Below are 25005 nucleotides of genomic sequence, written 5' to 3' on the forward strand. Positions count from 1 at the left end.
AAATTGCTTTGATTTAGTTGCTGGAATTAACTGTCCAAGGCCTGTAGGGGTCAATTAGTTCAATGTCATTTTGTCTGTTAAGCCACTGAAAATAGATGAACAACAAGTTTCTACTATAGAGCACAGGGAGCTATATTCAATATCTTGTAGTCACCGATAATGAAAAAGAATATGAAAAGGAATATATGTATGTGTGTGTATGACCAAAACATGATCCTGGACACCAGAAATGGACACAACGTTGTAAACTGACTATACTTTAATTAAAAAAAGAAAAGAAAAAGGGTCCAAGGCCGAGAGAGACTGAGTTGCCAACTCAGGACAGAGAGACCCTGGGGGCACAGCCAGGACCAGACACACCCAACCTCCCTCCACAGTCTTCTGGGCGTGGTAGCCCCTCCACTCCTGAGAAGACGCCTTTGCTGATTTTAGTGTGTTTGTCTAGTGCTCAACACCTGAAAAGTGAGCCCATTTCCTGCGCAGGCTCAAGGATTTACTAACTTGGGTTTTCTGGACACTGTCTGAGCCTTTTTCCATTCAGAAAATGGACATCTTGATGGTTTTCATGAGATAAGCTATTTAAGATACTATTCAGGAGATAAAAGGCAAATCACAAGGCTGTGTTTTTCAAATTTATCTTTTCACGTGGTAACTTCTCAGACGTGTGGTTTTACACACCTCGCTCTGTAGGGGGAGTAACGGGAGCCTGACATCTGTGTCCAGGTGGAAATCCTCGACAGCCGTCCTCGTCTTAGGGAGGCAGCTCTACTGATGTCTCCCTGTCTCCGCTGCCCCCTGAAAGATGAAGAACAGTGTCCCAGGCAAGGCTGATACCTTTCTGGTCATTAATTGGGAAATCAGTTGTCTTCCTGGCAAATGGAGACATCTACCACATAAACCAATAAACTAGTTTTCCTTGCTCCCAAAGTTGGGAAAATAGAGAAAAAAAAAATGAAGTTCAATTTCTCTTCCATTTACCAAATATGAATGTGAAACTGAATCTCTCTGAGATCTAAAGCTGTGCTGAAGTTTTACGCTGAAGTTTTACCTTTGTCTGCTAAGAGAACAATGATGCTAGTAGCCTGAACTGGTGAGCAGTTGGAGTTATTTCAGTTTATATTTGGAATTGAGTGTGTGAATAGTTGAGTAACAATTAGAATTTACTAACTAAATTTTGTTTGGACTGGAATAAAATTTGCATACATTATTGGAAAATCAGAACACCTTGGATTCTTAATGATAAAGGTATAGAAACTTTTCAGGGAGGCAGCATGGTAGTGAATGAAGAGTGGGGACACTGGAGTCATAGTGCCAGGTCGAAGCCCAGTACTGCCACTCTCAGGCAATTCCAGGCAAGTTCCTTAATCTCTGTTTTCCATTTTGTAAGATGGGGCTGCCAATACTAACCCCACAATAGGATCAGGGTAGTTTATACATTGCATTTAAATGACCTGGTACTCCACAAGAAATTAGCTCTTACCATGTGGGCAACTGAGCTAATGGCATGCTGTGTTAGTCAGGCTGGGGGGCTCTGATAACAAGGAACCACAGACTGGAGGCTTATAAACATCAGAAATTTATGTTTCACAGTCCTAGGGGCTGGAAGTCTGAGATGAGGGGTGCCAGGGTGGTCAGGCTCTGGTGAGGACCCCCTTCCAGTCTACATACAGAGGACACCTTGTATCCTCTCACGACGCAAAGAGGGTGAGAGAGCTCCCTGGCCTCATAATTAGGGCACTAATCCCATTCACAAGGGCACCACCCTCATGGCATCATCACCTCCTGAAGGCCCTGCCTCCAAATACTACGATGTTGGGGATTAGCTTTCATTAGCTTTTTTGGGGGGGGTGTGCGGGGCACATATTCTGTTCATAACACATACCTAAGCTACTATATCTCCCGGGAAGATTTTTGTTGTTGTTTTTGTTTTGTTTTTATTTTTGTCTTTTTTAGCCTAAACGTATATCTTAGCAACTCATTTAATTGTCATGTAATTTTTTAAAAAGTTTATACTTGAAAAAGAAAAATATTTGGTTAGTTGAGGTTAGGCAGAGAGAATGCTTATGTAACCCATTTCTTTCTATCTATCTGTCTGTCTGTCTATCTGTCTGTCTATCATCTATCTATCTGTCTATGTATCTATCATCTATCTGTCTGTCTGTCTATCCATCCTATCATTTCTCTATGAAGTTCTTAGTGTTTTCTTTGAACTAGTGGTAACATCTTACTGGTTTCCTCACTGATTAATGTGTTAAATAAAACCCTTAGCACATGTTTATTGTGTATCTATTGGAGAAATGATGATATCCCCCTTAAAGATAATCTTTTAGCAACTGAAATGAAGAATATATTTTCTAAATTGATAGAAAGGAGAAGTAATTTAAAAAAGCAACACCCACTCACTAAAAAATGGTTGGGTCCATGTTTTTTCGTTCAGGTGTCCCAAAATATGTTACCCTGCCTTCTTGACTTGCTCCAAGTTAAGCGACAAGGTCGTACCTGTGACCAGGAAAGCTTTAACAACTTTTTGTTTGTTGGCTTTTAAATCCAGTCCTCATGTATGGACCACATCACATTAAAACCCGTAGGTGTCTAGCAAATTTAAGACATCTATGTCACATCTTTTGCTATAAACAGGAGCCATAGCAATGAGGTGGCATGTAGACACTGTTTATTGAACAACAGAGTGCTTGTGTAGTTGGTGACTCTGTAGTTCGAGTGGATTTCTGGTTTCACGTCACAGACGATGCTCAAAAGCTGGTTGATGACACTTTCCATGGACGTGCTGTAGCTCCCATCCAGCTCTTTTATATTCCTCAGTGTCTGTGATTCTATCTCTCTGGAGAGATTGCTCTGGGAGCCCATCGTCTACCAGAACAGAACAGATGGAGTTCACCACATGACGCTTTGGGTTAGGGTCTCATTGTTTTGCAAGTTAAACTTGTCTTCACCTGTTTATGGATGATTGTTCTCTGGTGTATGTGTTATTTTTCCAGAATTCTCTCAGAGAACGGACAAGATCACCAATGCTATGAGGAGGATGGATAAACTTTTCTAAAAAATATAATTGAAAAAAAAAACAAGACAAAACAAACAAAAATAAACCACTATACTATACACCTGAAACTAATGAAATATTATAAGTCAACTATACTTCAATTAAAAAGAGCAAATGGAAGCTGGCCACGGCATGTGAGCTCTGCTTCAAGGTGACCTTTGCACAGTAGAAATCAAATAAAAAGTTCACAGCCATTACACCACGCGCAGAAGTTTCTTCATGGTTTTATAATTGAGTCCCTGTATCTGCCCTACTGCTTTCTGAATTAAAAGTCTGGACAATAAAGTTGAAAGACTTCATTAAAGTTGAAAGACTTCAACCCATTTTTGCTGGTTTTTAAAGAGCAAATAACTGGCTTGTCAATTTTTAAAATACTTTATCTGAACTGATTAAATCTTGTTTCTCAGAAAGATACAGCTGCAGTGTGCCCAGTGAGATGCTTCTACATGTGCAGATAAATATCTTTTTAGGCAATAGATATAATCTTGAAAATTTTGGTATAAACTGGATTTCTTTCAAACTGAGATATACAGACATTTGGTCCCCAATTTTAATGCTGTGACTCAGAATTTTTTGATGGTGAGAAAGTGATAGCGTATGCTGCAGGGACCGTAACTTGCCTCTGGAGCTTCTCCCCAGGCCAGTGATGTCCAGTGGGACGCTCTCTGGCGATGCTGGACAGAGGTGAGCCCCAGCTCCCAGCCAGCCCAGGAGCCACGAATGTCAACAACTCACTCACCCAACCATTCTGCACCCAGACAACCATTCTCTGTTTCACTTTCTGTACTGCATTCTGATTCCATGAGTTATTCAAGACTTCATTATAAGATAGGCTGTGTGGGATGATTTTGCCTAATTGCAGGCTAATGACAGTGTTCTGATCACGTTTAGGGTAGGCTGGGCTGGGCTGTGTTATCGATGGATTAGATGTCTTCAATGCATTTTCGACTTTGCTATTTTTAGTTTACAGTGGGTTTGTCAGGACGTAACCCCATCGTGGTCGAGGAAGAGCTGTACTTGTCCACTTGGTTCCATGATGATTCTAGACTCAGCATAACTCATCTTTCTGATTGTTCTTTCATTGGCAGTGATTCTGGTCTTTCCTACTTTATCCTCTGTCTCTTAGCCTCCCTGTCAAGGAATGACAAGATTGAAATGCAATTTTATCAGGAGAGTTACCAATTTAAAAGGATTCTTCAGTGAAACCCTTTGTGAAATTATCCACTGCTGAAGCCAACAGCCAGCTCCTAATTTATCTCCTTCGTAAACTCAGACTTTCTTGAACAGGGCATCATTAGGTGACACAGCTGGTTTTTGTTTGTTTTTCTCTCCTGTGAGTGTTTAGGGAAGGTATGCATTTAATTTAATCCAAGAAGACTCCACTAATGACTGATTTTTACTGCTGGGTTGTTAGACTGTTCTAAATCCTAGAATCCACAGGATCTTTCTGGGCCCTGAATTTGAAATAGAATGCAGTTGAGGCTGTCCGGTTCCGGTTCTTTCCTGTTTACAGTCTGGGCAAGAGAGGGCTTCCTAGTTCAAAGAAAATCATTTTGAGGAGACACAGCTTCTAAGACACCAAATAACTTTCATAAAATAACATTTGGTAAGTATGCATGCAGGAACAACCGACATTTGGATAAAATTTCCCTTGCTGCAAGGAAGTTTGAAAATAGAGAACTACTTACCAAAATAGTTCTACCAAAATCAGATTTTTCCTCTAAATCCAATATCTTAAGTGAGATTCTACCAAACTCAAAAAAAAAAAAAATTACTTTTCCTAAATACAATGTCTTAAGTGGTGAAAAATTTAAAAGACAAACTGTTATGAAACGATTATCTATTTTTCTTAGGAGCAGTGTTAAAAATGGTTATTTTTAGGCTAGATTACTGCAGCTATCCTGAAGGACTTCGGAAAAGTTCATCTCAACCTTATGTTCTTTATTTTTTAAATACGGATAACATCAGAACATCACCTATTTGATGGGACTGTTGTAAAAAGTCAACCAGAGTCATGTGTGCAAAGTATGCAGAGTGGTGCTGCCCAATAGAATTGTAACATGAGCCACCAATGACCCATATAAGTGACGTAAAATTTTCTATAGTATTAAAAAAGAAAAGAAAAAGGTGGAGGATATAGCTTAATGGTAGAGCATGTTCTTAGCATGCACAAGGTCCTGGCTTCCAACCCCAGTACCTCTGTTAAAAAAAAAAACAAAACTAAATAAATAACCTAATTATCCCCTCCACAAAAAAAACCCTAACTAACTAAATAAATAATTAAAAAAAAAGATAAGTGCCTCGAACACTGCTTGGCGCGTAGTAGGTGCTCAGTGCATCCCTGTTGAACAGAATAGAATGAGCTGCTCACCAGGCATCAGGGAGAACTGATTACCTGTGTTCTACTGCTCTCGTCGGCCGAAGCCTGCTGCCTGAGTATTTGGGACGCTATATAAATTAAAAGTCGATAATTATGTGACATGGAACTTGGTATGTTTGGCCGAAGGGTGCCGTTTGAGGACTTCTCCAGGCAAATTTCCCACCCTTCAGTGCTGAGGCCGCTGTGTGCAGCTTTGCAGAGTAATGACTGATGGTGTTGGCAAAATCTTTCAGCGTTCAATAAGTTTCCTTGTAAGTTGTTCAAATGTTCCAATTTAAGGGAAACCAGAGGGTCAGGTCTCACACAGTCTTGCATTCTCAACTTGTGGTTGCTTCAAGGAAACAAAAATGCTTTCATGATAGGAATTTAGAAAGAAAGAAAAAAGACATTTTTTAGATCTTTTGTTCAGATTCGTGGTCCGTCTAACTTTTACTTGCATTAACAGTAGATATAATTTCCCACTGCAGTCCGGATCTCTTTTTGGCCAAGCACTATTTTCTCCAGTAGGGGATGTTATTTTGCAGGACTTTCCGAGGTCCTGCAGGATGGCCGCGGGAGCTCCATCACCGCGGTTTTGTCTTTCTGAGAGAATCACAGAAACGGAGCCCTGCAGTGTGAACGGCCGCCTTCTTCCCCTCAGCAGAGCTTCTTCTTAGAATCACCCCAGTTGTCACGTGTATCACTCGTTTGATCCTTCTTATTGCTGAGTGGTGTTGCAGTTTAGCAAGAGACAAAGTAAAATAAGGGATAAGTGTACAGCAAGAGATAGCAAAGTAAATCTTTGTTATAAAAATATTCCTTGATACACAGCCCACCTTGGGATACTCACTTCTACTGATAAAGGAGGGGGGTGGAAAATAACTCAGGGGGTGTGGAAAAAACATACATTAGCAAGAGCTAAGAAGCAACCAAAAGAGTAACACCGCGTGGCAACAGCCACAGCAGGTGGAAAACTGGTTTCCCGGGGCTCCTCCCGGAGCTCCTCCGAGCCCCTGGTGAGCGCCGACGAGCTCTGCGCAGGACAGCGGCGTGTGGCCCCCGCGGGCCGTGGCGGGAAGGCGCTGAGCTCACGCTTCACAATATGCTTGAAGCCCCAGAGGCCCGAATGCGTTGATCTTCCTATGTGAGATTTTGATCAACTAGCTGTAAAATTGGCTTAGAGCTCTCATTCTGAGAGTGGTGAGGAGTTTTAATTATTCTCCAGCTCAGAGAATAAATATCGTGAGCCAGACTTACATCTTATGAGATTCTTCACAAGACGTAATATTTCAAGAGATTAAACCCAACCACTTTCTAAAATTGTGGTCAGTTTTGTAATTATTTACAAAAATAATAATACGGGGAGAAAGTATAGCTCAGTGGTAGAACACATGCTTAGCGTGCACAAGGTCCTGGGTTCAACCCCCAGTATTTCCATTAAAATAAGTAAGTAAATAAATAAACCTAATTACTTCTCCCCCCAAAAAAACAAAAAATAAATAAAATAAAAGATTAAAAAAAAGAAGTCAATTAAAGGAGAAGAATAATTCATATGTTAGAAATATCTTATGCAGGATCAGAAAAGCTGATTGGTGTTAAGGGTGATTATTTTTTGGATCCTAATAAGTCATGGTTATGACAGGACTTGATAGGAAAGATAAAAGCATAGAAGAAATGTTGAGTTACTCATTGTTTCAATGAATACTTACTGTGTATTTACAATGGGGCAGTAACGTCTAGGAAAGCAACAGGGAACAAAACAAAGAACCTGCCATTTTGGTGCTTACAGTCCAGAAGGAAAGATAATCAATAAGCAAAAAATGTGAATGTAGTAGTATATCCTGTAGTGATAAATGCTATGACTATAATTAGTACTTTCTTTTTTTATGAGAGACACAATCTTAGATAAGGTGATCGAGAACGAGAGCCAACAACTAACTGAACAGAGATCAAAGAGCAATGAATGTCTGTGAAAGAAGAGGATTCCTGGGAGCGGCTACAGCATATGCAAAGGCCCTGTGGCAGTGGCCTGTTCAGTCCATCTGGGGAAGAGCAGGGAGACACATGTGGCTAGAATAGAACAAGTAGAGACAAAGAGAGTAGAATATGTTACAAATGACCAAAGTAGATATTGTTGCCAATTGCTGACAAGTCTTCTGGTATTTCCTTATGATTTTCTTTTCAACTAGCTGGCTCCACTCAATAAATCTTTCATACAAAATATAAAGACATGCTGTTCCCTACACTAGCATTTAAAAAATATCTGCACTTTCAAAGGCAAGTGCATGACACTCAGAGCCCACAGGTCAGAGAGAGAGCCGAAGGGCAGTCGTGGAGGGTGTATGTGCTTGTGTGGACTGGGGAGTCTGTGATTCCTTTTTCCAAATATCGATAAGAAAAATTTATTTTTGCTGAGTGGTCCACTTTATTCTAAGGCCCTTTTGTTTTAAGAAACAGCCCATTGGAAAAGTTTTTCCTATCGTGGGATCTCATTTACCTGATCTAACGCAAGCTCTGCATTGACTCCCACTAAAATCAAAGCTGTAAACGGAGAGATTTACAAACTGCTTGGAGTTCATCTTGCCGTGTCAGGCTTCTGCACAGACCTTTATTTGTGTTTTTGCCGAGGCAAAGAAAAATACATAAACTTTAGTTATGGCACATGGAATTTAATAATTCCTTTTAGTTCATGTTGCAAATCAGCTCTGAAAAATTCCTGCACTTATATATTTTACTGTAAACTGCAGATATTTTTTAAACGCTAATGTATGAAAAAGCATTTCTTTACATTTTCATTAAAGATTGGTTGAAGGGAGCCAGCCAGTTGAAAAGGAAATCGTAACGAAATACCAGAAGCCTTTGCAGCAATTTGCAACAATATCGACTTTGATCATTTATAAATCTTGAATTAACCAAAGGAAATTTGGCCTAACAAGCTCACTGTAGAACATTGTTCAACACTTTTTATTGATTCTACTAGTAAACATTAATAGACAAAAAAAAAGTTCTGTTTTTTTTTCTTGCTAAAATGTGTTAGTCAATCATCTGTAGTAGGAATAAAACTGTAACCAATTCCATCAACTTGTATATCTGAGAATATGATTTTTAACACATACGACACATTAGATAAGAACTATGGATTGACAGTCTCTATGACGAATGTGAAAACGTCAAATCGGTGATTCTGGGATGTTTCTGATTTGATTTGCGGTTCAGCCATGGTGAAGTCTATTTGCCCCATCCGGTGTGTTCTCTCCTGATATCCTGCGTTGGACCTTATGAAGATGAAGATCTCATCACTGTTCATGGATGTTAGTGTCTTACCATCTAAGCTGCGTGGAAATCGGTGCCAGCCGTCTCGCTCACCTTAGCGTGTTTCAGCCAGAATGCCTGATCTCTCTGCATCCGGTACTGGTCAGTCTCTGCCATCACTTCCTCCTTGGCCTGTCTTAATCGCTTGGCTTTTCCTGAAAATTAACAGTGGCACAGAAAGGACAGATTTCTCTTCAGCATACAGAATTTCAATCTTGCTTTTTAGAAATATAGGTGAGGTCTACATGATTTTCGGATGCTCTCCCCACCCCCCGCCTCAAATGATGCCCTTTGTTTAGAAACAAGCAATACTGAAAAATTCCTTGTTTTTTCAATTGGATTCTTTCAAACACGGAAATGACAACTTTCTTTTACACTCACATGTTAAATGAAACATCTTCCCGTTTACTATCACAGCAGTAACAACCAGAGAGCAGATCTGAGCTGTCACTTACTCAGAAAGACATTATTTGGTCAGATTTTCTGTCCTGAGTTGCTGCCAGGAATCCTTCAGTCCACACCAACTGGATCTATTTAACGCTGGCAGACCTCCAAACGGCGCTACAAACATGCGGCTCAGACTCTCTCAAACCAACTTACAGTTTTTTAAAGCATTTTATTGGGGTGTTTTCCTTACCGTGTGTTGACTCTAGAATGTCTGATTAAGCCCCAAAGCACATCAAAGTAGACATTTTTTGTAGTTGCTTTCTCTGAGGGGGACTTGAAAGTGGTTGTAAAACCAACGGGTTTAATGGTCAGGAGATTTAGTTAAGTAGCTCTCTTCTTTTATTAAGAGCAAAGGTGTAAGCCTTAAGCCAGCAGATAGCACGGTAGATGAAAGTTTCAGAAAAATGCGAAAAACTGTGGAGATCATTAGGTAAGCACATGACTTTTTTGACAACCAGAGGAAGTTTTGGGGGGAGTGACAGAGTCATGTTAATCACTGCTCAGCCCTTACCACCCACCACCTTCGGGGAAGCTAGGTACTAATGCTCTGTGATCATTAAAACTTTAAAAAATCTCTGAACTGTATTGAAACTAATTTTCTTCAGAATCTATTGTCTTTCTATTTTAGTTAAATGCCTTGATTCATTTGCCCATTTAACATCATTTCTTTTCTTCTGGTAAGATCTCTTAAGCTTTGGTTTGTAATTTTTGTCAATGGTTTGTTGCACTGTGTAGACTTGGAACTAAATGTGTTTTCATTAAGTAGCATGAAAGAAAATCTTAACATAAACCTTATCTGTCATCTAGATACACAGTTTTACATGGCTTTGTTTTTGTGTAACTTTGTTGCATTTGAGCAGAGATGGGTCCTAAATTTCTCTCCCTGCTACACAGAAGTTGCTTTGCGAGTCACTGTATATGTGTGGACAAGAGACAGTCACTGTGTTACACACTGAAATGTGTCTCTTTTAGTACCTCTTACCCTTGAGCGGGACTGAGCAGACGTCATTCACAACGCATATTTAGCTCTGTCTTAATTGTCCTTAGAATCCAAGGTCTAGTGAAAATGAGTGTTCTTCCGATGACTGAGCCTTAATGGAACATTACCAGTAACGCTTTCCTTTTTCCTCCTCAATTCATGCTCGTTACCATTTTGTATACATACTTTTCTTCCTCTCTGGAGCTCTAACCACTTCGTGGCAACCACACACACACACACACCGTTCACAGGACAAACAGGCGAAATTTTGGCAAGGAAAACCATTCCTAGCCCCCAGCTCACTTTCTTATCCCCGCTTGTCACTAACATTAGGACAAAAATTTATGTAAGAGGCGAGAAGATGTCTTAGTCCTAACGTGCTGTGGGTTACGTAACGAGTGGTCGGACACTATCGGATCCAGCAAAAAACCACATAAAACATCATTACTTTCCATCTTAATTGCATATTGTGTAAAAGTACTTGTTTCCAAGTTGCAACTCGAGCACATTAAAAAAAAAACAAACTAATAATAGGAAAAGCGCTGTGTGCCCGGCCCCTGAGCAGAAGCTGGCGCCCCTCTTCGGAGGCTGCGTGAGCTCCGAGTGCGCTTGCTTCCCCGGCGTGGCGCCGGTCACCTGCTGGTTCTCATTCACTTAAACAGGGGAGCCACGGGGACCTCGGGCGGCCCGCGGGGGTAGGGGGAGGCGCAGGGCGCCGGCCAGCCCGCGCGGCCTGACCTCTGCTGGCTTCTGCGTCTGCGTGGGAGCCTTCCAGATTTTACAATTACACCTCTTCCTTCTTTAAGCATTAAAAACGTGGCTGCTGGGAACCCAAATGAGATCACGTTCCTATTTCTCAATACTTTCTCTCTCAAACACAGGGGTGACCTTTTGGGACAGTCCGGATTTTAAATAGAACAGTCACATGTTGGTCCCCAATTTCCTATAAGGTCACACAAGGCCAAATGTTCTGATTTTTGGTTTAGAAAATGAGACAACTCGTGCGTCATGATTTTATTACTTTAGAAAGTTTTTTGTTTGTTTGTTTTTTAGCGGAGGTACTGGGGACTGAAGGCAGGACCTCGTGCATGCTAAGCGCGCTCTCTACCACTGAGCTACACCCCTCACCCCATGCTCCCTCATCATGATTAAAAATGCTCCGGAGCAGGTGCTGCCGAGTGGTGTGGGAAAGGCTGGTTTCCCTTTATCCATCCATTATTCATTCAGTATTTACTGAGTACTTGCTACATATTACACATAGGGCCAGAACCAAACGTGCGATATGGTTTTTGCTTCTAGCTGACATGCATGCAGTGTATTTTGGAAATACGTACATGCTGCTGCAGCGTCCATGAGGAGAATTAGAAAATGCATAAGAATGTCAAGAAGGCACAAAACCAACTATGAAGACAATGGAATGTAAGTCTTGGTTCAGTGTGTTTTGTGACAGCGAAAAATTACATTTATGGAAACCTCTCCTACTAAAACTCTCGAGAATCGGTGCATGCCCGCACCCCAGTGGTCACGCCATGTCTTGTGGTAGCAGAGTTAGTAAAGAAGACAAAAAAGAGACGTACCTATGCAGGGTGGGGGCTCAGAGGAGCCGCCAGCGGAGATCAGGGAAGGTGTCTGAGAAAACTGTTACGCTGAAGAGACCCATTAGCCAGGACAAACATGGGAGTGGACAGTGTATTTTGGCATCAGAAAAAAAAAAATGTCAGGACAACCCCTTCTATTTCTGGGGACTCTTTATAAATAGCTCCACTTTAAATCATTCGCTTTTAGACGTTTGGTCTGCTACACCCTGCTTTCAACAAGCCGTTGCTGAGATATATTCCATAGGGTGTTCTGTGGGAGGAAAAGTAGGAAAGGAAGGTGTTTGGATTGATTTCCAGGTGATTTGTGGGGAAAGGATTAAAAAATCAATCTAGGGCAGGTTAGAACTGAGCTCGGTTACCAGGGCTGGGGGAGTGGGCAGGGCTGCGCGCCGGGTTCCGCTCGGCTTCTTGGTGAGAAAAAGCCGAGGGGCTGAGGGCCCCAAGATGCTTATGAGCACCGCTCCATGCTGGGATTGCTAACCTGGTTCTGGATCCCTTTTCTGAAGGGAAGAGAGGCTTCATTGATCATTTCAGAAAGAAATCAGAACTGTACCCTGGGCACCACTACAGTAAAACGTTAGAAGCTTTGTAACCTCGAGCAAGGTAGTTTCCGAACCTGAGCTTTCTCACCTATAAAACAGATTTAATGCTGTACTGCAGAGTCATTGGAAGGATTTGCAACACATACATAGTGCTTGATGAAGAATGTTCAACAATTTCCAATCATTATTAGGAAAGAAAGACCGATTCCCAGGGCCGTTTGCTAAGAAGGAAGGCAGTGAGGAAGGCAGTGAGGAAGGTGGGGGTTGAGGAGAGAGCTCCGGGCTGTCACCCAAAAAAGCCCCTGCGGGCTTCCCCGAGGACAGCCACAGGGAGACGCCCAGAGGGCAACCGGACAGGCAAGTCTGGAATCCAGGAGAAAGGTGTGAAGCGGAGACGAGCTCTGCTTTGGCGTCATCTGGGTCTGGGCGTGCACGAGGCAGCGCAGTGGCTTTGGGCTGAAGTCAAGGGGCGTGCACAGAACGAGCAGAAAAGAGGGCTAAGGTCTCAGCCGGGGCGGGGGGTGGGGGGCACCGACGTTGGGAGGATGAGAACAGGAAGAACAGCGCCAGGAAAAGCCGAGAGCAGTCACCGGAGTCGGAGGGGAACCAGAATAGAGAACAGCCCAGAGAGGAGGTGGCCGACAGATGCTACATGGACTGGATGTGGACGGGCCGTCCTCAGTCAGCCATCATTCCGGGGGGTCTGCTGTGTCGCACACTCTTCTAGGTCCCTGATACAGCAGTGAAAACCACAGGCAGACACACTTTCTGCTCTTGTGGCGTCCCAACTGTCGCAGGGAGAGGTAGAAATGGAAAACCGACAGGAGGACACAGTGCAACAGGGGTGATGAGTCCTGGGCAGAGGAATAAAGGAGCCATTGGGACAGAGAGAGGCGGCTGGAAGCTAACTGAGATCAGACAAGCCTCTCAGAAGATGTGCTATGTGAGCAGAGACCCCAAGGAATAAGACAATTAGCCATGCAAACACCTGAGAGGGAAGGGCGTTCCAGGCAGACGGAACAGCAAGGGCAAAGACCCTGAGGTCGAAGGGCACTTTTACACATTCAAGTAAAAACATCATCATGGCTGGGTCAAAGGTCAAAGAGCAGAATGGTTGAATGTCAGGAGGACTATCACAGAGGTGGCAGTAGGGCCAGGTCACAGAGCTCTCATGGGGAGGGCAAGGATCTCGGTCCTTGAGACGCTAAATCCATGAAGGATTTTTACCAATGGGTGGCATAATGTTATTTATGATCTAAAAGGAGTTCTTTGGCTGGTGTGGCGAAAGAGACTGTAAGAGCAAGGAAGATGCAGGGAGAGCGGTTTGAAATCTACTGCACCAGTTCAGACAAACGTTAGTGATGACTGGCAGTGGCGAAGTGGCCGTGCAGTTGCTCAGAAGTCACATAGACGTTGAAGGCAGAGTTGATGGAGAAGCAGGAGAGACAGACAAATCAATGACGGCTCCGACATTTTATTTTGGTGGGGGGGGCAAGAATGCAGTTTGAGACGCCCGTTAAATATCTGGTGGGGATGGTGAGAAAGCAGATGTTAATGTGAATTTGAAGATCAGGGAAGCAAGTCGGGCTGGAAATACTGAAGTTTGGGGAACATCAGCCTAGAGCCGGGATTTAAAGTCGTAGGATTAGGTGTGATCACCTGGGAAGTGTCTGCAGATGCAGGACAGAACAAGTCCAAGTGGGGGCTGGACTCTGGAGGGAGGGGGGAGGTAGAGGAAGGCCGAGCAGGAGGGCGGGGTCATGCAGGCCAGTGAAGGGAGAGCTTCAAAGATGAGAGAGGGACCCCGTTGTGACAGAGAAAGCTGATTCACCGGGGTTAGCAACACTGCTGGTCTTCGCAAGGGAAGCTTTGGTGGAGTTGGAGGGACTGAAGCCTGATTAGAGTCGGTTTCGGAGAAAATGGAATTTAAAAATGCAGACACAGGGAATCTAGGCAACTTCTTTGAGAAGTTTTCAGTTATGAAAACAGACAAAGAAGATAAGGACCCAAGATGGCCAACTGGGTTTGTCAAGAGGATGTTGTGGGTTAACTGTGTCCTTCAAGGTGTGTTTATAACGTAATGGACGTGACCTTACTTGGAAATAGGGTCTTGGGAGATGTCGTCAAGTTAGGATGAGGTCCTACTGGATTAAGATGGGTCCTACATCTGATAACTGGTGTCCTTATAAAGAGAGGTAGCTTTGGACACAGAGACAGAGCAGCACAGAGCAGACATGCGGGGAGCAGGCCATGTGATGGCAGGGGCAGAGACTTGAATGATGCAGCTCTAAGCCAAGGAAAGCCAAGGGCTGCCGGCCATCAGAAGCTGGAAGAGAGACGTGGACACATCCTTCCTCAGTTCCTTCTGGAGGAAGGAACCACCAGCTTGTGTTTGGACTTCTGGCTCCCATAACTGGAGGCTAATATATGCCTGTGGTTGGGAGCCATCCTGTTTGTGGTGATTTGTTTAGCAGCCCTAGGAAGCTAACACAGTGGCTCAGAGACAGAGACACAAGGTCAGTTGAGCATCGGATGCAAAGTCAGGTGCTTGAGTGTGGTACTAGGAGTATGTTTCCAAATGAACGCACCGCCTGAAAAAAAAAATGCACAGACAGAACAGAGGCCACCTTGATGTGGTCTGAACACAAAGGGCACTCTGGGAATGTTTGAAGATTTCTATGTGTTACTAATTACACATTTTTACTCTGCTCTACCAAATAGAAGAAGAAAAAGGCCTTCTTGGCTTTGGGGGTGGTTAATATGATGACATAAACAACCTCATTCAAAGAGTGTTCTTATTCTGCTCGCCCTACAAACATCGGAACAGTGGTCCGTCACCAGGAAACAAAGGAGCCACCTCTCTTTTGGTGCCTTGAGTGTTCCCGAGCTTCTCTGCTGAACCACATCTCTCCTTTCGTACCTCTGACTTCTTTGTGAATCCTTTGTTATTCCTTTTTCTTGTACATCCTAATTAAAAAAAAAAAAACTTCAGTAGTTTTGTGTAGATCCTGGATTGAATATAACCAAACATCATTAATAAATGAAAATGTCCTGTGGTTATTATTTTAATATGACCCACTCGAAGAAATGAAAGGCCATCGTAGCCATGAATACCCCATTAGTCTGTGGACTGTAAGAAGAAGGAAGGATTTACAGGCCTACAAAACATACAGAGCAGGGTCATGAATTTCTCCTATAACAATTTTCATTTTATTTGTTTATTAGAAGTTATGTCTTCACGAATCAAAACACTCCCTGGCACAGTGAAGCGTTTATTAAACCAAGGTGCTTGGTGAAGTAATTTGGAATCTCTGTATATTTGGAAATAAATCAGCAATTCAAATTGTGATTAAAAAAATATCAGCGGGAGGCCTCCTCGAGACCCACAGAAGTGAACATGCCTCACTGTGTTTGCTGATGAGTTATCTAGGGAGAAAGTAGAAATATTTAAAGGCTTTAGTTTGCACTGAAGTACAACTCAATGCACAGAAATATTTAAATTATTTCATTTATTTAAAAATATATTTTATTTGTTTATTTTATTTGCACTGCAGTAGAATTCAGTAGAAGGTCGTGCTGGATTCATCAGAGGGGGCCCTGCGATTGCCCTGGACTCGGCACAGAACCCTTTTCACTAAGCGGTGGAGGAATTTCCCAGCTGACACGGGTGCAGCCCCTGCTGGGGACCAAGGCGTGTTTTAAGTTCCTGATGAGCGTTAGCTCAGCTAACCGTGAGGACGACTCCCTGAGGGCGACGGGGCCACCTCTGCCGTGAGGCTCAGTAGGGGAAAGACCAGGGGGCTCAGGGATAGCCGGCCCCACGTCGCCCGGCCAGTCGGAGGCGAGAGCTGGGATTGTAGCCGGAGCCGCCGCTCGCTCCTGGGGGAGAGGGGGGTCTGCGCTGTCTGGGTCGGACACCCCAGGGTCGCATCCCTCGCTTTTATTAAGACTGCCCGGAGCTTTTAGAAACTCTTTCTTATACCTGCTTGTTCAGTGTTTCTCACGCCCAGATTTGAACATTTATGTTTACCGCATCTTTTGATCTGTATCCCATAATGCAAATTGTAATTTTGGGTTAAACACAAATGCTATTTACTGCAGCTGCCAGAGTAGACAGGTGGAGTGTTAATTTGTGGGGGAGGCCACGGTGCACGTTTGGAAATATGTCAGGAATATGGATTCTTTATGTGACGTGGAACAATTCAAATGACAGCGTTAGGGCAGAACGGTAGAGCCTCCCAGGTTTGCAGTGGGTGTAAATGAAATAGACACTGTGCTCCTAAAAGGTGTAACTTAAAGTAAAAAAAAATCACGTGTTTCAGAGAAAACATGGATAAGGGGGCCCTGACTTCGTATTCTAATTCTGATCAAAGATGCAGGTAATTTCCCCAAAGCTGGAGCTCCAGGGCAGGTCCGATGCTCTGTTGTAAAAGTGTAACTTGTGTCGACCAATACACTCACTTTTATGTTTTGAAGGATGCATAATTTTAAGCAAAAGGTGTTAACTTCAAGTGAGATAAATTAAAATAATGCCATAGCAAGAGGTAAAAAAAAATAATAAAAAATAATGCCAACCTACTGCAATTCCACCTAAATTCAAACAGTTTTACAAATAAAAATTTGGGTGAGTGTCTTAACTAGTAAATACAATTCAATCCGCACTCAGTGAATAGAGGCGAATGTCTGAGTTTTTTTACTCATTTTACTAGAAGCAGCGCTGGTCTCCTCATTGGAAGAAAAGTTGAGCCCCACCCCCCCACCCCCCCCAAAAAAAGAAAACAGAAAAGTTGTCCAAGAACTTGCAGCCACTGTAAAAAAGGATGAAACGAGACTGTTGATTCTGGTTTTCTACTCCAGTCTTCTATTGCTTTTACCTACAGTCACATACAAGTATACATAGTGTATAAATTAAAAAGAAGACTAACTCATTAGTTTTTACTCTACCACCTTAGGTACCATTTTTCTGATCCTTCAAGCATTTTGGTCACATATATTAAATATTACATATAATATTTTATTCTTCTGTATATTTTTGTTTTCTTTTTTAAAAAAAGCAAAGATGGAAGCTCAGAGATGCTCAGTAACTTAAACAAAGAAATGTAAGAAAAAAGCCAGTGCTCTTCTACTCTGCTGCCTCACATCCCAGCTTTGCGAGTCTGTTGGATGTCCGCACTTCCGTACCACGCCCCCCCAACAGCAAACCAGCCTGCCAATCCCACCTCTCTCTGCAGCTGGAGTCTCGAGAGCAGGGACCTGTGATTGCATTTCCACGGCTCTAACAGCCTTCAGGAGAGCCCCTAATACCCTTGTCTGTGTCCCGAAAGCCAAAGCATTTCCACACGTACAGGACTGTAGAGTAACTTCCCTGGGATCTGAGGCCGTCCTCCTGAATGGAATATGTTCATAGTTTTGCAACATCATATGTACATACTAGCACTATATTAACCTTGTGTTTTTCTAAGATGATTAACATGTGACTTACTATTTTTTCTCTCTCTGTCTTTCTCTCCCTCCCTCCATTTCTCCCTTTCTAAAATATATTTCACAGTGGGAAGGGTCTAGTTCAGCGGTAGACTGCATGCTTAGCACGCAACAGGTCCTGAGTTCCATCCCCAGTATTGCCATTAAGAAATAAAGAAATGAATAAATAAACCTAATTACCTCCCCCGCCAAAAAAAAATTTGATTATTAATTAAATTTTAGAAATACACTCACAAGCCTTGCTCTAGCAGGGCAAGTTCTGAAAGTCTTGTAAATAAATGGATTTAAGAAAGAGATAGTGAAGCTAAGTCTACAAGTGTGTCACTGCTGCGATCGGTTAGTTACTGTTCTGAGTCTCTGTTCTGCCTCTGTGTCAGATTTTCAAATGAATCTCTTTTTGGAAGAAAAGCGAGTAAATCTATGGGTTTACAAAGATGACGGCTCTCTGTACCTCGCATGGCATTTCCACATCTGTCTCCTGGGGGAGTCTTCTGAGGAAGGTCTTCTCATCAGTGAATATACCAGAGCAGCCTGGAAATCACTGGCACCCAACAAGTACTTACTGAATTAAACACATAAATAAAATTAAAAAAATAGTGAAATAGCAGAAAAGCTACGAAATAGCAGGTACACAAGGCAGCACTGCACTTGGCCGCGGCGAGCTGAAGAAGCGAGTGACGGGCGCGGGCCCCGGAGCTGTCACCTAGCCGCCCCTGTGCGCGGCGTCTGGGCAGGGAACGGCTCCCGTCCGGTGAAAACGGCCCTCAAGCCCGTGCTCCCCGAGGCCGAGGACGGGCTTCCTCTGAGAAAGTGAGCGCAGAGCTCACTGGTTGGAGTAACAGTTGGAAAGATATTTTCCAAAATGTTTTTAAGGCCAGGGTATTTACTATTACTGGTTGGTATTTGTTCAAAGATTTATGAACAAAGACCAAGAAAAAAAAATACATAAGTATTTTAAGTGAATGGTCAACAAAATGAACATTGTGTATACAAATAATACAGTATGGACCTTCCGGTACTGACTTCCGAGGAGAGATTGCCTGAACACAGCATACTGACCAAGGGGAGGGAAAAATAGCCTGGCTTCTACCTCTCCTGTGAAAGCTGAGGTTAGATTGTTCTGAGAGGTTCCCACCGCCAAACGACTTGCCTGATTCCCAGTGCCTCTCTAATGACTGAGAAATGAGAGATAAGGGGGCAGGGTGGGGCACAGCTCAGTGGCAGAGCAGGTGCTTAGCATGCAGTAGGTCCTGGGTTCAGTCTCCAGTCCCTCCATTAAAAAAATAAATAAGTAAATACGTCTAATTACCTCCCTCCCACCCAAAAATTAAAGAAAAATGAGAGATAGGTGGTAAGTGTCATTTGGATCAAATGACAATATTGACTATGTGCTCAATACTGTCACTTTGTTTCTTCCATCTTGAGGAAGGAATGGTAACATAATGATCACATCTTAAAATAAACTGATCTTCTGTTCTGGACATTTTAAATATAGAAAAGAAATTTGAATAAAAGATAAGGGAGTTTTCTACACTGTTTCAACCAGCAGGTCCTGGGCTGCTTTGTTTTCTCAACAGTTACTCTGTGTTCATCCCATTTGGCCATCATTTGCATGGTTTGTTGTAGCGGAAAAAAAAAATGGAGAAGTTTGTAAAGTTTGCCTTCATTAGCTTGAGCCTTCCTCTTCTCTTCCAGCACCTCCACGTGGACTCTTTTTCTTTTGTGCTTTGGTGCCCACATTGTTGAGTGTTCAGGAAATCAATTGATCTTAAGAAAGGAAAATGATTTTATATGTGATGGAAAACCCCAGGGGACTGAGTAGTGAGTGCCTCCCTCTGCCTTCCTTTCTTACACTATCACATCCTGTGCCCACGTTACATTCAACGCATAGAAACAAGCTTCTGTCAATACCGACTCTGTTCTGATCTCTCCACGCAGCCAAAGTCTTACACAAGCAACGCTTTAAGACGTGATCCCTGTCTCTGGCAGGGCTTGGAATCGAATTGCAGAGACAGGACATGTAATTAGGAAGGTAAATGACACACCATGTTGGAGATTAAGTAAGGATGTGAGTGAAATGGGACAGTGGGAGAAACAGAGGTCTTGGCCCCCAGGGACCAGAACTTGGGGTGTAGATCTGCGACATTAGTTTATTCGTTATGAAAATCACATACATTTTGTACAGTGCAGTTGTTTAGATCGTGGCTGGGGGCCCAGACCCCACCAAACCCTGTCTCTGTGTGATCTTGAGCAAGTTGCATCATTTCTCTAAGCTCACTTTCCTCTTTTCGCAAAGAGGGTTGTGGGAAGAGTAAATAAGATAAGGAGTAAGTTGGTAAACAAGATGAGCATGGTGCCTGGCACCCTATTTTCTACTTTTTAAAATATGGCTGTTGGCAAACTATAGACTCTCAATTTCTACATAAGTGAAATGGAAATATAGTTATTATGCCTAATCCTTGTGGTTGCTGTGAATATCAAAGAAACATTCTCTGGGTAAGCACGTAGATGAATGACCAAATAACAAGAAATCAGAAAGTGAGAATAAAATGGAAATATTTTTAAAGACTGGAAATTAAAAGCCATCAAGAAAGGGAGGAGAACAAATGTAACTTTATCACAACGTTACAGAAACAGAAACCGATGCCTACAGAGGCTAAGACACTTGCCCAAGCTCTCTCACTAGTCCGTCACTTCGGTCTGGAAGTGGTCTGTCTTCTCTTAACCACTTTGCAATATTGAGACACCGAGGCGTGGCGGCTTTAGGGAAGTTGGAGGCAAAGCTCAAGCCCGAGTCTCTGCAACTTCAGTGTCCATCATCATTTCCCACGGAGCGCGATGTGGCCAAAAGATCTGGACTGGGGAAATTAATCCCCGCTCTAGTGATGGGAGACATGCAACTGGGAAGTTTTAGGGAGCTGGCCACGGTCTCCCCGAGAGCGTGGTGGAACCAGGGAGTAACCTGTCCGAGAGGTCCGCGCTCTTCCTCCTGCACGCCCCTCATCCGTTTTGTGACCAGTCCCTCACAGGGCAGACAGGAGGGGGCTTACTCCTTTTGGCTTCCTCGAGCTTGTCATTGGCCCTTTTCTCTGCCTGGAGGAGCTGGTGGATCCCCTGGGACTGGCTGGCCGTGGTGGCCGGCTCCAAGTCAGGTGGCTTCTGAGAATCTGGGAAGGGCTGGAAATCACCACATAGCTCACACTGTTGTGTCAACAGTGAGCGCTCCGCACAGCTGTTGGCTCCCAAGTGGCCTGATCGGGTCGGGGAGCAGGGCTCCAAGGAGAGCCCAAGGGTGGAATCCAGAAGAACAAGTCAAGTCAAGGAAGCTGAGAGCTCACTTCTGCCAGCTTCAGGTCTTTTATATGCAATCAAGAGAGTTTCTGGGGGTGCTGAGTCTGCTGACAAAGAAAGGAGTAAGATCTCTGCGGGCAGGTTAACTTCTCTCTTCTTCCAAAGAACCTTGACGTTTTTGCTGACTTTTTCTTTCAGGTTGCAAGACCTTTCTTTGTTCTTTGTCCTTGTGGTTCTAGTTTGAGGTCTTTTTCTTTCTTTGTTTCCAATGATTCAATTATCTGCTTGGGACAAGTGCATCAGCCTTTTGTGAGGAAGGACATCTCCTGGCTTTGTGCACAGAAGGTAGTCAAGACGTTTACTGTTCTCTTCCCCTAGGCCTCGGGTGACAGGAATGAAGAGGTTTCTCGGGGTGTCGCAAGGCGCTGTAGCAATGCTGCGTGGTAGGGTTCCCGGAAGACTGCCGTGTGCTGATTAAATCAGCATTAGAGGAAATGGGACTGTAGGTTTTGAGGTTCGCTTAAAATCATCTAAACATGCGTGTTGTGTTACTCTGGGCTTGTCCTGGGGGATGTCCTAATAAGAGAGTCCAGTAAAATCCATCTTATTCAAGTGGATTCAACCTGCTAGTGACTGACAGATCAGAACGGCGGGGACAGTGGAGAAATACGAAATCTCACTTACATGAATTGGAAGTTTTGTTTGAAATGAAGAGCTAGTCTTTTCACATAGGGCCAAAGCTTTTTTCTCAGAAATAATCGGCGGATTGGACCGTCACTTATGCCTTTCACCAGCTGCACCTCTGTTGCCTCATCATTACATACCAGGTGCAGTTTCTTTAAATAGATGCACAAAGTTAGAGAGTAATGGGAAGCGTTCTGCGAGTTACATCCGTAAGGGTTTAGTGATGATTCTCTCCTAACAGTTTAAAGAGATCTTGCTGTGATACGTGCATCACAACGCCGCGCTCCGGCTTCATCACATGCACAGATCTTTCCACACACACACAAAAGCCCTTTTTCACAGGAGCACCTTTCCTTCTCTTTGCGTTCATATTTAATTAGTTTATAAAAGTGAACTGTTATTGCATAATTACCATCCTTGGTACATCCGGAATAACAAGTCTGTGAACAAACACAGCTCTTCGTAAACGTGCATTTCACCCATCAGAGCAGAAGCGTGAAGGCAAACCGGCGACTGGCTCGCCAGCCTCCGGCGGGGCCTGGCGTCGGCGTCGGCGGACTTTTTACCGAGAGTGGGGACCACCAGCGACTTCTGTGAACGTCCAGTGGAGGTCGTTACAAGCAACTTGCTTTAATCTGATACCAACAATGTCTACTGACTCTCTCCTGAGTGCATCCCCCTGGATGAGGCCAGTTCAGGGGAACTGGATCTTGAGACACAGAGAAGGGATTATCCTGCAGGGAGATCACTGGGGAGGATCTGGGTAAGAAGGCTGATTCCTCAGACTGGCATTAATAAATACACTGTCTCCTAAAAGTCTGAAGAGACAGGGTGACTCTGTGAGGATCTGAACAGGGCGCGCGATCACATTCTCACCAGCGAAGGCTTCCCAAGTCCACAGTAAGTGCCTCCCTGCCTAACCCTAAGACTCCTTTCCTGGCTGCTGCATTTTTTAAATTCAAATCTGCCAAAATAATATAATACTAACGTGCATGTGTTTTAAGCCAACTTAGAGGGCATTATACTTGCAGACATTTACTTAAAACAGAAAATGTGCGTTACGTGAAATACAAAAGACCGCTTTCCACCACCACCACAAACGACGCACGTGAGTGACCCCCTTGGGACGAGCTGTGCAAGCCACACAGAACCCCGCCCCGCCCCGGCTGAACTTCGCTCTGCGCAGTTCTCGACCCTGGTCAGGATCCTGGATGCAAACTCTGAGAGCAGTAATGACAACTTTTGAATAACCTGGATGTCCAGTCAGAACAGAGGGATCACCATTGCTAGCTGTTGCTAACACAGTTCTATTGTGGGTCGCTTTCTAAATGCCTGTAACTTGCAGTGAACACGTCAATGACGGAAAACTGTCATCATGTTTCCTTTAAGATCTCACGCATCATTTTTCATTTTATCACAGAAGTTTTCCTTCTCTTCATTTAATTAACAGAGGAGTCTGTTCCTGGACCAAAAAAATACCTGTAGGGCATTGTGGCATCCTTCCTGACAACAAGATGCCCAGTGGGACGCCGGTGGGGGGGTGTCCACTCACACAGGAGAAAGGGGGCTTTGAGCGTAACTCAGAGTAGGGGGTCAGAACAGTTCTGTCCTCCCCTGACCCTCGAAGGACCACCCTCCCAGTGAGGAGGAGAGACAGAAAAACCCGCCTATAAGCAGAGAAAGATCTCGTCTCAGCCTGGGCTCTGGGAGGAAAGAAGTAACTATAGGCCTGCGCTTGTGTGGGCTGGAGAGGACAGCGCAGGGTCTTCTGCGGACATGAAAGCACGCCGGACGGGAGCGCGCGGTCTAAACTGTGAGACTAATGGAACAGTGAGGTCGGCGGAGGGGGCAGCGTGGGGCGGGGGCCGGCGGCCTGGAGGGGGGCCTGGAGTTTATTATAAATGGAAGGGACTGTTCTTATCACACTAGTGGGTTACTGGCTATAACTGAGTTAGTCCCTTTTGAAATCAAAGCTAACTCCTCATCAACTTTCCATTTATAAAATCTAAGATTTTCAAGCTCATCATACCCTAAACCTGGTGTCTGTCAGTAACCCAGATTTTGAGCTTGGTTTTCACAGATCTTGTGTTGTCGGGCCCTTCACGCACAAGCATTTCTTTTTCTATCTGGTAGCAAAACACCAACAAAACCGAGCCGACCACTTCCCAGTGACGAGGCACACTTCCCTGCCTTAACCCGTCTGATTCCCAGCGCGGCCCTGGAAATGGGTGCTGGTGTCACATACCACGCGGATTTCATCAGCAAAGAGACTGAAGTGATACGGCTGATGTCGGACACGGTGGCTCAGAAAACCTGCGTGACAGACCCAGGGCCAGGGACGGCCAGCGGGAGGACTCCAGGTCGGCCGTCTTCCTCCTGCACAAGCCTCCCTCCCTCCTTCCTCCCACAGTTCTTTTTTCTTGATGAAGAAGATGAACAGAAAACAAGGAATATCAGTTGACATCTTCCTCTGTATAAATCACTATTAAAATATGGATCAAATAAAACGCCAGGGGCTCAAACAATTGAAAACACAAACAGCAAAACAAAATGAGACTTGGCTGAACTCTGGTCTCCTAGTTAGCGAAGGTTCCTCCTCAGAAATGCTTGTTTCAAGCAACCCGAGTTGTTACTCTTTTCATTTGGGACCATTTGTTCTGGTTTTACCATTTCTTCTATTCCATTTTATCTTTTTCTTTTATACCTAGAGATTAAAACAAATAATACAGTTTTCTTTAATTTGAGGGGTATAAATTGTTCTTTTGTTTTGACGTTAATGTTGATGGTTTCTAAGGGTAACCATGTAAGAAACACAATTTACTGATACAATTACTTACTATTTATATTATTTAATATATTATATGATGTTATTTTATTCTTATTTATCACTATTTTCAATAATAAACTGAGTATTTATGTTACATATTTTTATAAAAATTTTGAAGCGTAGAAGGGATTTTTCAGACGAGGTAGAGAAACAGACATGTCACTCACAGGGGCTTGGTGAAAAGGAAGTGCAAGAACCAGAATAGGGTGTATTTAGGTCTTTGTTCTTTGATTCTCTTTTTAAAATACGTTCATATTTCTTTTTTCTTAGTGCAAAATGCAAAAACGTTACTAAAATCGGCAAAACCTTAAAAACAAAACCTGCCCCCTTGGACATGTTTCCCTGTTGAATGTTGAATGTTACAGTGACATGCCTCTTCGTTTTGCTTGTACTTAACTTGGGAAAACAAATGACATTGAAAGTTCTG

This window comes from Camelus ferus, chromosome 23 (genome assembly GCF_009834535.1).
Source record: "Camelus ferus isolate YT-003-E chromosome 23, BCGSAC_Cfer_1.0, whole genome shotgun sequence".
Lineage (NCBI taxonomy): Eukaryota > Metazoa > Chordata > Mammalia > Artiodactyla > Camelidae > Camelus > Camelus ferus.